Genomic DNA, 15,111 nt, shown 5'->3' on the forward strand with positions numbered 1-15,111 from the left:
GCCCCATAGGTGAGTACAGGCAAGATGCAATTATTGTATACTTTCCTCTTGAGCGATACCGGTAAGCTGCTAGTCATAATCTGCGAGTGCTTACCAAATGCGCTCCATCCCAATCTTATTCTTCTTGTTATTTCCATTTCATGGTCCGGATCTGCGGTTACTACCTGTTCTAAGTAGACATATTCACCTACTACTTCTAGTGCTTCGTTACCTAACGTAAACTGTTGTTCCTTCCTGGCATCATGCGAAGGTTATATTTATACCCAAATCTAATAAACCACTTACACTCAAAAATCTTCGCCCTATTTCGCTAACCTCTTGCCTCGGAAAGCTTTTCGACATGTCGTGTTAGCGAGACTTATAGCACATATGGCAGACAACAATCTATATCCGCACAGCATGGTGGGATTCCGACCCCATCTGTCCGCACAGGACGCCGTGCTACAACTCACCCAGACATTTTTGACCCACTACTTCCTTGTCCCACCAAAGCAGTCTTAGCTTTGGATCTTTCTAAAGCTTTTGATCGCAACAAACATCAGGCGATCATGACTTCCCTATCCGCATTGAATGTAGGTGGACGAACGTACACTTATATTCGAGCATTCCTCAATGACCGCACGGCTGATGTACACTTCGGCCCTCTTTCTCCTTCGTCGTACACGCTTCAAAGTGTCGGCACCCCGCAAGGGTCCGTCCTCTCCCCTTTTTTATTTAACGTCACCCTAATCCCCCTCGCCTGAAAAATGTCAGACATCCCGCATCTGAAACACACCCTCTATGCCGACGACATCACGCTGTGGACCACTCATGGCAGTGATGGCGATATAGAAGACACCTTACATGAAGCAGCCACCCAGACCGAAAATTACACAAAGAGCATCGGACTGTCTGGCTCCCCAGATAAGTCCGAACTGCTGCTCATCCGCCCTAAGAACCGCCATTCCACCCACTCCCCTATTACTATTGAACTGAATGGGAGCCCAGTACCGCAGGTTGAAACCCTCCGCGTATTGGGCCTACACATCCAGAGCAATGGTAAAAACACCACCACCCTAAAGAAACTGAGGCAGGTTGCAGGTGCGATATCGCACCTCATCCGCAGAATTTCGGGCCACCATAAGGGCATGAAGGAGCGCGACCTTTGTCGCCTCATCCATGCCTTCGTCCTCAGTCGTGTGCTTTACACTACTCCTTACCTAAAACTGTCCAAACATGACACAAACGCTTTGGAAGCCTTGATCTGCAAGGCATACAAGGTCGCACTTCACCTTCCCCTCAACACATCCACAGACAGATTGCTAGGCCTGGGTCTGCACAACACGATTGGGGAGCTCGTGGAGGCCCACCGACAGGCTCAATACATCATACTCACGCAAACATCCACAGGACGGTATATCCTAGACTCCCTTGGAATCAGGATACCGGCTAACGGCCCCACCCTTCTCTCCATCCCTCGGCATATCCACCAAGGCCTATTTATCAAGCCACTTCCGAAAAATATGCATCCCTCCTACCATGATTAACGCCGCAGAGCCAGTGAAAAGGCGCTCCACGATATTATGGCGGTGAGTCGGACGCCGTATGGGTGGACGCTGCATGCACGGGTGATGAAGCGACCGCAGCCGTGGTGGATTCCTCCTCATCCCCTCTTATCGCATTACCTCTCACGCCAGACACCTCCCCAGAAGCTGCAGAGGAAGCTGCCATTGCACTAGCCATAACCCGCACTGAAGCCTTGTACATTTTAACTGATTAAAAAACAGCAATTCTAAATTTTGCATGTGGCCGAGTCCATGTCCCTGCTTTTAGCATACTGGACTCGCCCGATTCACCGCCGCCCCGCCATGTGGAGCTGATATGGGTGCCTGCGCACTCTGGGAATCCCGGAAACGAGGCTGCCAACCTTTTAGCTCGAGGTTCTTTAAACCGAGCTCAGGTGGCCTCTAATCCGGGATTTACGAAGGAGTGCATGCACTCGTTCAGCGGGCTGACGCAGGCCTACAGAGCCTCGTGCCAGCGCTACCCCCTCCCCACCCATCCCTAGACAATAAACACGCAACACTATGGCGTAGACTCCAAACACACACTCTTCCTTCACCCCTTACCCTTTTCCACTACCATCCCTCCTTCCACACTCCTGCTTGTACCCTTTGCCTCTTCAATCCACATCCTCTCCCTCTGCCCGGCGGACCCTCCCCCGCGGGGCCTAGAGCAACTGAAGACCTGGGAGGACTGGGCGACACTGCTGCGTTCAGAGGACCCGGCCGTGCAGACCAACGCCCCCGGCCGGGCTGCCAGTGTTATGCTCCTCGGGGACATAAACGCTTGAATCTCAGTGGGGTCGTGCAGGGACCCAGGGGCCTGCGCACCCCGAATTCCTACGTCTAATACAGGTTTTTTTTCTCTCTCTCTCTCTCTCCCAAGGCTGTTGAACATGACTTTTTGACATGAATCAATAGTCTTCTGCATATTGGTTTTTAAGCCTACCTTTCTACTTTTCCTGTCTAGGTCATCAATCATTATTTGCAGTTCATCCCACGAGTTACTTAGCAAGGCAATGTCATCAGCAAATTGCAAATTACTGAGGTATTCTACATCTACCCTTATTCCTAACTGCTCCCATTCCAAGTCTCTGAATACTTACTCTAAGCAAGCTGTGAATAGTACTGGGGAGATCGTGTCTCCTTGCCTAACGCCTTTCTTTGTGGGAATTCTGTTACTTTCTTTATGCAGAACTATGGTTGCTGTGCAGCCACAATAAATATCTTCCATCACCTTCACGTATGGCTCGTCTACCCCCTGATTTCGCAATGCCTGCATCACCACCGAGGTTTCTACTGAGTCAAATGCTTTTTCGTAAACAATGAATGCTATGTATAAGGGCTGGTTATATTGCGAGCCTTTTTCTGTCACCTGGTTTATGGTATGAATATGATCAATAGTGGAGTACCGTTTCTGAAAACCTGCTTGATCCTTTGCTTGATTGCAGTCTAAGGTTTTCCTGATTCTATTAGCGATTACCTTAGTAGATACCTTATACGTAACTGAAAGTAAGTCCCCTTTCTTATGAATGAGGATAATAATTGTATTCTTCCATGGCTCCGGTACCTTCGATGACATCAGGCACTGCATATAAAGGGTGGCCAGTTTTTCTCTGCAAACTCAACTAGTAACTCCCCCCTGCTATACCTAGAGCCATTGCCATAGTCGCCTACTGCCTGGTCTCTTGCCTGCTTTTTCCCTACCTTGGCATTGAAGTCGCCCATTAGTACAGTATACTGCGTCTTTACTTTTCGAATTGTCGATTCTACACCTTCGTAGAAGCTTTCAACTGCCTGGTAATCAAAACTATATGTGGGTGCATAGGCCTGTACAATCTTCAGTGTATGCCTCTTATTAAGCCTAATTACGATGCCTGCCACCCTCTTTTTAATACTGTCACGTGGTGGGGACAAGGACGTTGGCATCAAAAGAAGACACATGCTTAATGGTACTGAAATTAACTCTTTATTGGGCTGACTTGCGCCCGCAAAAGAACTACGCAACTCGGCGGCGGCGATAGCAACAAACGTGCCCGTCGATCGTCGAACAAAGAATGCCCGTCACAATCATCAACGCTCAATTTAAAGGCTGCTCAGAACAATCTAGATAACGTCGAAAACAGCTAACAGCACAAGCTGGAACATTGTAGAAAGACACACGAGTGGCCGGAATCTTCAAGATAGATCTCGGTGCATCTTGCGCTACAACGAAACTGATAAAGGTGTGACTCGCGACATCGAGCATTAGCAAACAAAGAATACGGAACTGATACGCGATCCAGAATCAGAGTGATAAGGCTGTATGCCGGCGGCTGTTAAAAAAACAACAAATACAGTTTTGAAGGTTTCGCGGCAATACTATAGAATTCATCTATATTACCCGCTATGTACTTGTTGACAAGGAAACCTACTCCTAGTTCTCGCCTCTCCGGCAAACCACGATAACACAGTACATGCCCATCCATCAGTACAGTATATGCCTCATTCGGCCTCCTAACCTCACTAAGCCCTATGACATCCCATTTCATACCCTCTAGTTCCTCTAACAGCACTGCTAAACTAGCCTCACTAGCTAGGGTTCTAACGTTAAACGTTGCCAAAGTCAGTTTCCAATGGTGGCCTGTCCAGCGGAGCCAGAAATTCTTAGCACCCCCTGCTGCGTCACAGGTCTGACCGCCGCCGTGGTGAGTTGTTCCGCAGCCGCTGGTGACTGAAGGCGGGGTTTTTATAGAGCTAATTATGAGAGGTGCTGTCATTGTTGTCAGGGTGGTTGGAGCTTTGTCAAGCTGCTATTGTGCAGCTTTTTCTCCCGCCCCCTTTCTTCGCTATGTATATTTTGTTTCGGTGAAAATAAAAAAAAAATGATTGAAAGGTAAGAGGGTCATGTACGTGTAAGGGAGCATATTGTGCAAGGAGTTTCGCAGCCTGTCATGCCTGTCAGCCCCCATTAGTGTGACTGACCATGGTTCCGTGACCAATGACACCAGTCCCGCTGACGATACCATGACCTAATTTCATAAGAGTGACGACCTCTATGGCTGAGACGAAGGTAATGTACAGTTTCTTTTTAGGAGCTGGCCCTCTGAAAAAGTATATTACTCGGGTGGAAGGCAAGCTGGTGGGACATGCTTGCTCCTTGGTTTCGAGAAGGCGGCAGGCGTTGCAAGCCTTATCTGCACGTATCCTTTTAGGCCGTTCTGCAAATCTGTCAAAAGGTTGATCAACTTGAAAACGAGATTACGTCACCGCATTTCTTCGTTCCTCCCTTTCTGTGGCTGTCAAAATTCATGACCCGTTGTTCAAAATTTCCTCTGAAAATGTTGCACAATATGGGTCTTTGATCTTCCACGTCGCTATCAATATTTATTGCGGCGCCCCCGCTGCATCACTCTGATATCGATTTTCAGTACCGAAACGTTAGTAGAACTCAAAAAGTGCGGTTTCTTCTATTTCCCAAAATTTTCTTTTGGCGGTCCTCGCAGATCTTTCGCCTTTTCAGTTTCACTCAAAGCATTTAAAAGTGAAGTCTTGACACACAGTCCACCTAAGATGTCAGGAGAGGAAAAATTACAGTAAATATAAGGTGCATATTTGGTACCGGTGTATGGGGAACTATCAATTTTATTTACTTATACCAATAGTTAAGACGAAAAAAAAAGATCACTAAACGCCTTTTGCAAATAAGACATCAAAGCTTGAATTAGTGTACGAATAATTGAGAAATTTTGCCCCTGCCCCGTAAAATACTGTGTTATTTTATAGTCCTGACTCAACAGAAATAGGAATGCACCAGCAAAAATTGATGCCACGTTTCAGCTAAGCACGTTTCCTACCTCACTGGAGATGAGCTAGGGTGCAGTTTTAAGACATTCATTTGTATCCAGTTAAGAGTAGGAACATCGCTTCCATGGCACCAACTTAAAAGGAGGTGGCTGGTTGTGATTAGAAACATGTCTTTTTAACATCTATGTTGCCAGCCTAAATGATATTGTTTTTAATCACCCATCCTAAAGCTAAGCGAGATGCTAAATACTCAAAAACATTTTCAGTAACTGGGCATGACAGCAGTAACTATACAATATAAGGATTCCGTTCTTACTTTTATTCTTGACGGCGCAGTTGTTTTTAAATATACAAGATAGCGATGCCTTGGTGTCGCTTTGACCCATGACGATACCTAGTGGCAAATTCGAACACAATCTTTTCGAAATATGATTCGCAGCAGAAAGCGGTATTTTGGTCATAATACTTATGCTAACATTTGTCGGACAGCAAAATACACCAAATTCGCGTGAGTTCCATCCACTGCACTTGTTTTTGTCACGAGCCTACAAGCTTTTGAAACCTAATCAGTGCTTTAAAAGCGCTCTGTTCTCTCTTCATCAATCACGCATTGCGCATGCCATGCTTTGGGAAATCCAGGGATAAGTGAGCCATAGCTCCGCTTTCATGGCCACGCTTGAACGCTGCGTGTCCTCTTCGCGACCACTTCTATGTAGCATGTCTTCCTAGCAGACTGTTTCGAAAAGCAAGCGATCTACGCGATTATCCAAACTTCTCCTGAAAGATGACAAAATAAGAAATTGTTCGAATGGATTGAATGAACATAGGTCACAACGTTTAAATTTTAGCTCGAGCTATACTTCTTGTTTTGGATTTCAACACACCCGAAAAACGGCAGAATGCGCGACTCGAGAACAAAGCGTCAGAAACGACAGTGTATTTAGCCATTCGCCGCGTCCGTCTTCGTATTTCAACAAATGAGGCAAGTCGGGGCGTTTCTTTTCATGAAAATAGTATACGCTGGTTTTGGTAACATTGTATAAATTTCGTACAAAACCCTAGTATCCTAACTTTTTTAACTAGTGCTATCGAGGGACTTCAACGTGCACTGAAAGTGGCTGACGATCCCCTACATACGCGGGTCTTGCACCGATGAGATGAAATTGAGGGTAAAAACAAATAGTGAAAAAAAAAAATTCATCTCAGTAGTCGTCGATGAGGTTGCGTTCGTCAGTAAACGTTTATTGGCGTTTCAGCTCTGGACTCATAAACTCGGGTGTAGGAGAAACAAGCATACTCATTTCTGTACTCCCAAATACAACCCGGATACTGCGTATGCATGAGGGAAAGTGCGAACTTTTTACAGCCTATATTATCATGAAATGTTCTTAATTATTCCTTCCGACACGCTCTCCAGCACGGGTAAAGATTGTATCGGTGTTTTGCTGTATCGTCTTTTCAAAACTTATAACATGGAAAATGTTGACCATGCTGCATTTACTTAGCGGGTGCATATGGCTCTCGTTCCAGCAACGCAGAACCTTTAAATTCCTTCCATGCAGGACACCAAAGGGAAATGGCGCCAGGAAAGCTGCGTTGCTTGTAACTTTCAAACGAAGGCTATCGAACCTGGGCAATGAATCGCGCTGTTAAAGTTGCTTGAGAAAACGGGAACCCTTACACAGCCCTCGCTAGAATTTATTTGACGTACGCAAGAGTCCGCGGAGTCGACAGGTCGACAACGCATATGAGTGCGTTGAGAACAGTAAGAACAGATGTTTTCGAATCTTGCTGTCTGCGGAGCTTATCGATTGGTAAGCTCACATGGCATTCTTTAAATTTTATATGTGGATCCCAAAGGAGCTGTTCGTCAAAAACCAAACCGTAAAAATGATGCTGCTTAACGTACACGAAAGATTCAGCATAAAAACAAAACAAAAACACTTCGGATGCATCAAAGTGCCTCATAAAAACCGAAAACATGCATGCAGGAGCCGAATATATATCATAAACTATCGTGGTTGAAAGGCAGAGAAGCTGTTCTTGCGCGCGCCAGCATCACAACTTTCTCGGTTAGAAAGCAGTACGTGGAGTTTAGGCACTTTCTTCAAGGTCGTCCAAAGAAGACAAGGTAGATTCAGACGCCATTAGCATGTTGTACACAATGTAAAGTGAATAGCCCAATAGGGAATATAAATAAAGGTGCAGCATGTTTCTCCATTCCGTGTCTTGCAGATCCACGCATATCTGCAAACAACGAGGAGAGGGAAGAAGAGGTTTGGGAATGGGGGGGGTTCCGCGGGAAAGACTCGGCGCCATGTTGTGAGAATGACAAATGTCAGGACAGCCGGGGATTAAAAGCAGTCAGAGGCACTTTGGTGCCTGCCCTCCATTTTCTATATAGAAGAAATATAGAAGAAGCAGAGCAAACACCTGACCACCTGCAGTCTTTTTAAATCCTCGGCTGTCCCTCTGGATCTCAATTTGCCAACTAGGCTCTCAGTCCTCTTAGCGCGCGTTCTCCTTCACCTCTTCTTCCTTTTCCTTGTTCTGATTGTAGATTCCTGCGCGAATCTACAACACCGTGCATGAGGTCTTGTTCTGTGTTCCTCCCTTGATTCATCTACGCGATTAATATTTTGCCACCCGAGAAGTAAGAAAAGCAGCGTAGCCGCTTTCCATTATTAAATACAAAGTCCAGTAAAATTGGAAATGTGGGAATATGAATCCCACAGCCGAGTGTACGTACATTTGGTATCTAAAAAATACTGCGATGGCAAAGTTATCAGAGTTAATTCAAAACATGTGACGTAAGAAAGCCGGTCATGAACACAGAGAACATACCAATATCATCACACAACAAATGAAAACTCGCGTCAGTAGTATTCTCCATTAATTTGTACAAGCAGGTGGCTAGACTAACTGTACGAAATGAATTGAAAGGCAGACGAGATTTACAGCGCCTAAAAGCAGGAATGACTTGAATGATTTTTGGTGTGGAATTAACTCCTTGATTCATACGTGGTTACATATCTGCAAAAGTACAGCGGCGCCCTTAATACCAAGGTTTTGAGAATGCTGCAAGTAAAGATGTCCGGCCATACAGCACTCATTGCATGGTATCATGCAAGAGCGTATTTAGGTTTGCCGATTACAAATTCATAATCCTAATAAGCGAATAAGCATCCAGTTGTGATATATGGATGCGAGAGTTTTACTGTGAAGAAGGCTGACCGCCGAAGAATTGACGCGTTTGGATTGTGGTGCTGGCGAAGACTCTTGAGAGTTCCTTGGACTGCCAGAAGATCGAATAAGTCGATATTGTCTACCATAAACCCCGACTGCTCAATGGAGGGTCAAATTCTAAAGTTAAAGATCAGCTACTTTGGTGGTCATCTGATGAGAAGAGAGGAGTCACTGGAGAAAGATTTGATGTTGGGAAAGGTTGAGGGTCACAGGAGAAGGGTTAGGCAGCGAACGCGATGGTTAGATGGCATCCTCGAGGCGCTGCAGATGAAGTTATGTGATGTTAGGAAGGTAGTGAGAGACCGGAAAGCGTGGCATGATACGGTCCATAGGGCCACGAAGAGTCAGACACAACTGAACGACTGAACTGAACTGAATAAACGAATTGCGTGCTGAAGCAACTACACACGTTTTGTTACGTAGAAGCATTTCCTCAATTACTAGCCGCATACTGAAGCGCCAGAGCAAGATGTAAGCTGACTGTCACAAAAGGAAGCACTGTTCAGTAGTTGTCCATTACATTGCAAGAGCACGGAATGTAATATCCTGATTGACGGGCCCAAAAATAGGCGAGATATCACCCTGATTTAGGTAAGAAGGGGTCTTTGTACTGAAGATTTTGCTTCATTATCTTCTGTCGAATTTAGCAGACATTTTAAAGTTGTTGAAGCACATTTAGAACATAATTACACGAGTCTGAGACCAATTGTACTAAGGCATTTTCGCTCCTCATTAGAATTACAGAATTCGTCAGGTAGCTAGCTCCTGCGGTGTGTTTGCTGCTTTATTTTGAAGGTGTCCAAAACGGAGTAGGCGCTTTACATTTTGTGCACGATGGGGCTGAAGCCGCCGACATGAATTTATACGCACTTTCTTCTAGCTTTCACTGCTACCCGAATATAAAAGAAATAAATATTCAAATGAACTATCTCACTTCTCTCAACAAAATTTAGGCATATACTTGCCACTTGTAACGAGCTCCCGACGTCTTAGCCGAGAATAAGTAGTACGCTATTTCGAATCGTAGCGCACGCCTCTGGGGCCCGCACCCCGAATTCGAAAATGACGCACGCAAATTACATCCACTATCAGCCTATTATGATGGCGCCTACGTTTAAATTTTTATTCTTCAACAGCCTATAAAAGCCGCATTTATGGGGAAAGAGGTCTTTAGGTTGCTGGAATTCTATGATAAATGGGAGGCTATAGTCGTTGGAAGGATGAAAGCAAAACTTCACTTCCTCTAATATTCTATTGAATCAACAATCAATTCACTTAAGAAAAAATGCAAAGTGCAGCACAGCTCAAACATATCTGCTGCGATATTTCCCGCCGCGTTACAGAGCCTTCTTTAGCGGACGAGATTACAGGCTGGCAATAAATGATAGGGTGCAATTACTTTATTTGCGCACCAGGATATACCTTTAATGTTTAGCATGCAAATGATTCACGCAGCGAAATGTTTCGGAAAACCAAAATTCTTACCTTATATCATGCTTGGATTTCGAGTAGTGGCAAGTGTGGTACTGTGTGAGCTTCCTGGGCACGAAAAATGAAAACACTGCCTACAATTGGTCTGTGCGATTGTTCTACGAAAACACGCATAGAAAGATTGAACTCCCGGTGTGTTGTGTTCGCCCGTTTCGAAACAACGTAGAAATTCTCCAGACACCATATTTTACAAGCAAGTCAGAACGTCTTGCACATACGCGCTCATATGCGGCTACAGCCATCGGCATCAGTATGGTGAAGTGTAACACCTTGATTAGATAATCATGGCTTCGCTACTTTATTTTCAGCAACGGCTATACCTTCTGCTGTGCTGATGAGATGTCAGGATGTTCGCAAGTTGTTCTACCAGCAGTTCTGAAAAGGAAAGCACAATAGTTGTAAAGTAAGCTACTTTCAAAGCCAGGGTGGTGCCATTTAGCAATGATTTCGACACGCCCTTCGAAGCAAACGGCACTGATGGAAAATTCGAGAAGCTTCGCGTAGAAAGAGTGGCCGAAAGCGCGATTTCGTCCATGGCGCCGCGCCTACTTGCACCCGTCGACAGACCACGCTGAAAGCCGCGAGAACCCTCTGAATGGGCTAGACATCCGCGTTTGTCTTAGCGCATGACCTCGGCTTTCCTCTCTTGTCGAATCCTTGAAGAGAAAGCATCTGCGAACCGCAGCTTTTGCGAAACTTCGAGGATAATATATGGCACACTGCGGGCGGAGCATAGGGTCACGCGTCCTGCGGTGTTTGCGCTCTCTCTCTGTCATCGGTGCCAACTCCCTATCTAGAAAGATCAATCATGATTATTTTAGGACACGTCACGTCGCAGTGGTTAGTTCTGGGTTTGGCTACGAAAGCGGAAGCTGACAGGTCCGGGCCTTAGAGAAATCGTGACAAGATCACTATTTGCTCGAGTGTTGCTCGGCGTGACAGCTTATGAAGATGGGCTTGGTTTCTAACCAGTCTGTTGCAAAAGTATAATCGCCTATACTCCTCTGCCTTTTTTGTTGTTATTACTGCATAAAGTTTCATTTGCTCCCTCGGATACATCGTCCCTCGTCTCCCCGCATCAAATTCGCGTCGATGGCCAAGTACACGGCCCGTTGTGTAGAACCAATAAAAGAAGAACTCATCGAACCTGATCTTACTGCCGCAGCCAACAGGAAGATTTCGCAACCACAGCACTAAGCAAGCCAGCCCTTTCCTCGGCCCGCCTTTACGTTAATCTGCGCTCACTGAGACCTAGCGGCCGTTCTAGGTGGGAGAGGATCGAAGCGTGCGAGAATATAGGGACCTCAAAAGGTGACGGTCAGGGGCAGTGACGAACAGAAATGCCCGACAGCTAGGCGTGACCCGACGAGGAAGGAGCAGCTGTTTCTCAAGTTGGCGTGATTTCTTTCATCTGTTGGTGTGCGTGGATAGCGCATTAGAACTTGGACCATGGTTCCGAAAATAGTAGGATATCAGACATGAACACTAAAATGACAGCGCGTACTTGCCGGACCAGCGTATCAGTAAGAATCCCTGCTTTTGTAGTGAGGCGGAAGCAGTACGAAGCAAATACGAAACGTGAGGGCGAAGTAAAGTTCAGACAGAGGCGAAAAAAGATTCGTGGACGAGAAAATGGAAAGGTGAAAAATGTAGAAATAGGAGCGAGGGGAGTCGAGACCGAGGTAGAAACTAAGAGGCTTGAGACTTAAAAGACGATAGCTGATTTAGAGGACCTAGAAGCAAAAGCATACGCCAGTATGCTACACTCAGAACGAGCACGTCAGAACGATGAAGATATTCAAAGCACTGAAGCAGATGCTAACCGAACATAAAAACGGATTGAAGTGGACAAACGCATTCCAAAGACAGTATTAGAAAAAAACGATAGAAACGTTTAAGCGAAAAACTAAAAATTAAATGAGGTGATTGGGACTGGGCTAGTCAGAACATATCTGGAGAAATGTGTGCGCTGCTTGGATTTGCAAAGGCAGGGCTACAAAAAAAAAAAAGTCGTTGGTTTAACTCAGCTAAGCCAGGATATACAAAACGAAAGCTGTAGTAGTCGTGATTGAGACCACACCGTTTTTCTGCCGTTCTTCTTGCCGCACCTTTTTCTCCATCGCCTTGCGTAGTCACTTTGCAAGCCTCTTTTCCCGCTATTCGGGAGTTTCCACCGCTCCTTTAGTTCTGTCAGCTTCATTTTACCTACGTGGCGCTTCTTTATGACGAACGATGTCGGTCGGATGAGTAGATTCGGCCAGTAGGTGATCGTAGCGAACGCTCACAATGTTCGTTGCTGCATCATCTATGGTATAGCACTACAGATTCGCCGCCATCTCAGAGTATATATACGCTTTCACTAGCGAGCGGCTGATACACGGCTTATATCCCCGCTTCGGCGCAGCAGCTGAAGAGCACCGCGTATGCGGAGTTGGGCGCATAGCTAAGTGATGACATTACGCACAGCGCTCCGCCAATAGGGGCCTCTCGTGCTCACCGCAAAATTCGGAACTATTTGTCTGCAATGTTAAATCCCTTAGGAGAGAGATAAACTCAACATTCGAAATTAAAGTGGAAGGTAAAACCGTTCCTAAAGTAGAGCAAATCAGACTCCCGGGATTCTTTATCCAGGAATGCGGATAGAAGGGCGGCGTCATAAAAAGCTAGACCACTTGTCATCGCAAGTTCTAGGCATCTTTAGGAGAATCTCCCTTAGAAACAGAGGCCCTAAAAAGAGAACCCTACTGATAATAGTACAGGTTTATATCTTTAGCCGAGTGTGCTACGCCACACCCTCCTTAATCTTAGAGCGGATGATGAAAAGAGGAAATTACACTCTCTTTTCCGAATATGTATCAAGAGAGCCCTAGGGCTCCCGACGTGCACCTCTATGGAGAAGCTCGTCTCCATAGGGGTGCAGAATAGCTGGGAAGAATACACAGAGGCAGTTCGCATGTCTCAGCTAGAGAAACTAAGCAGTCCCGCCACGGGTAGACTAAGTGCGGGCTGTACCATAAACCTGACATCCCCCTCCACCCTTTTCTGAGGAATATGCATCCGGAGCATAATACCGAGAGCAGAAATAAGAGCTGATGCGCTAACAAAACACTTCGGAAAATGAATCCCGAAGAGGTCACCAACATGAACGCGACTAGAGGAAAGTCAGGCGTGGCGGTTGCCTCAGTAGTCAACGGACTAGGAGCCCCCAATTCGGCAGCCACTATTCGCAGCCGCAAAGTAGAGATGGCCGAATAAGTTGCTATATCGCTGGCTTGCTTTGGAACGGAAGCAAAATTTGTAGTCGGCGATAGTAAAACTGCTATCTGGAATTCACTGAAAGGCAGAATCTCGCCGGAAGCGGCGAGGATCCTGTCCGGCAAAGAGTTGACCTGCAAAGTCAGCCTAATATGATCTCCAGCACATGCGTCGGTTCGGTTCCCGGTAATGAAGCGGCACACAATTTAGCCAGAGCTATCTACTTCCGGGTAACCGTAGAACTGCCGGATTTCCAGAACCTAAATGAACGCGCGGAAACATCTTCTGAAATTCTTGAGAATTATTGATTAAACCGAAAATTACTGCCACCACCGGATATGATACAAAGTAATAGAGATGCGACCGTACGGCGGCGACTAAAAGTTAAATTGGTTCACAGGAAGGGAAAGGCGCAGTAACTGTCACACTTGCTCTGTGGACACCCGAACCGCGTCGTAAGGGAAGGGAGGGAGGTGGGAATGAAAGTGGAAAGAGAGAAAGAGGAGCCGTAGTGGAGGGCTACGGAGTAATTTCGACCACCTGGGGATCTTTAACGTGCGCTGACATCGCACAGCACACGGACGCCACTTCGTTTCGCCTCCATCGAAACGCAGCCGCCGAGGCCGGGATTCGGCGGCGACTGCAAACTGGAAATTTCGTTAACTCAGTATGGGCCTTTCACGTCCTACTAAGGGAACATGAAAATGATCTTTGTAAATCATGTGGGGAGAGGGGCACCCTCGACCACATTATGTGGGAATGCGTCGACTCCCCTGGAGTCGAGGAAGATAATAGCAGAGAGAGCTGGGAAGTCCTGCTGCGGAGCGAAGAACCGAACCCGCTTGGCAGAAACGAAGAGACAAAAGAGCTTTATCTTACCGTGATCCGCGATCCGCTACCGTGATCCGTCACCACGCGTTCCACTGCTCATGTCCAGACCCCCCTTGACGCCGATAGATGGCGCCACATACTGGATGTCAGGGACCAATTATCTTGTGCGCCCCGCCCACGCGCGGTAGAGTCACGGTGGCGGATCGCGGATCATGGTAAGCTAAATCTCTCTAAAATCTCTTTGTTAGCCTTTAGTCGCGGAGACTCCAGCCCCCGTCCGGTAGGCCTGCGTGCCGGTGGTGGGAAGTAAGGGGCCTCCATTTACGGTGGACAATAGAAGTTCCTATCCATTCATCTAAAAGCGGATACTGGCGATTGTACCGGTATGAATGAAGTTCGCCATGTGTGTGAAGAAGAGGAAGCTGGTGTGCGACGCAGCAGAAGTTTGCCGGGAGCAGGCAGGGCGCCGCTTGGCACGCTGCTGAAGGTCAAACTACGGCATGCGCGAAACGCGCCGCAGCTAGCCGAGTGAAGCTTTCGCTTCAAAAACGTATGCCAATGCGAAAGGCCCAGTCGAGGCTACAGTACGGTAGGAACGCTACCTGGGGTTTATACACACATCTGATGACGTCTGGCGCTGAATTGTTCATCACATATACAAGAGAGATCGTAACTAGCTCGCGCGTAAGTTTTACTGAGTATTTTACACAGATCCCCGCGTGCAATAAGGGTTAGACGATGTCGCTCAAAGAGAGTAGGCTATTGAAGCGTTTGAGCTACCAGACAGCCTGACGCACATTTCATTCCGGTTAGCCTACGTCAAACGCTATTGCGGATGAACGAGCCGATGATGGGCGCGTTCAGCTGAACGCTCAACCGGTTCGAGTAGCTAATGCAAAACGTCAGTAAAGAGGAAGTAAGTCAAAATATGACAATCACGCGATCAAAGTAGTTGCCTCAA

At 46.6% G+C, this 15,111-nt stretch overlaps 1 pseudogene; it reads left to right on the plus strand.

Annotated features, from left to right (window-relative positions):
* The first annotated feature begins 369 nt into the window (after nucleotides 1–369).
* Nucleotides 370–2,332, plus strand: LOC146193963 (uncharacterized; annotated as a pseudogene).
* The last annotated feature ends 12,779 nt before the right edge of the window (nucleotides 2,333–15,111 follow it).

The sequence above is a fragment of the Amblyomma maculatum genome, chromosome 4 (assembly GCF_055883805.1).
Source record: "Amblyomma maculatum isolate TAMU_Amacu chromosome 4, ASM5588380v1, whole genome shotgun sequence".
NCBI lineage: Eukaryota > Metazoa > Arthropoda > Arachnida > Ixodida > Ixodidae > Amblyomma > Amblyomma maculatum.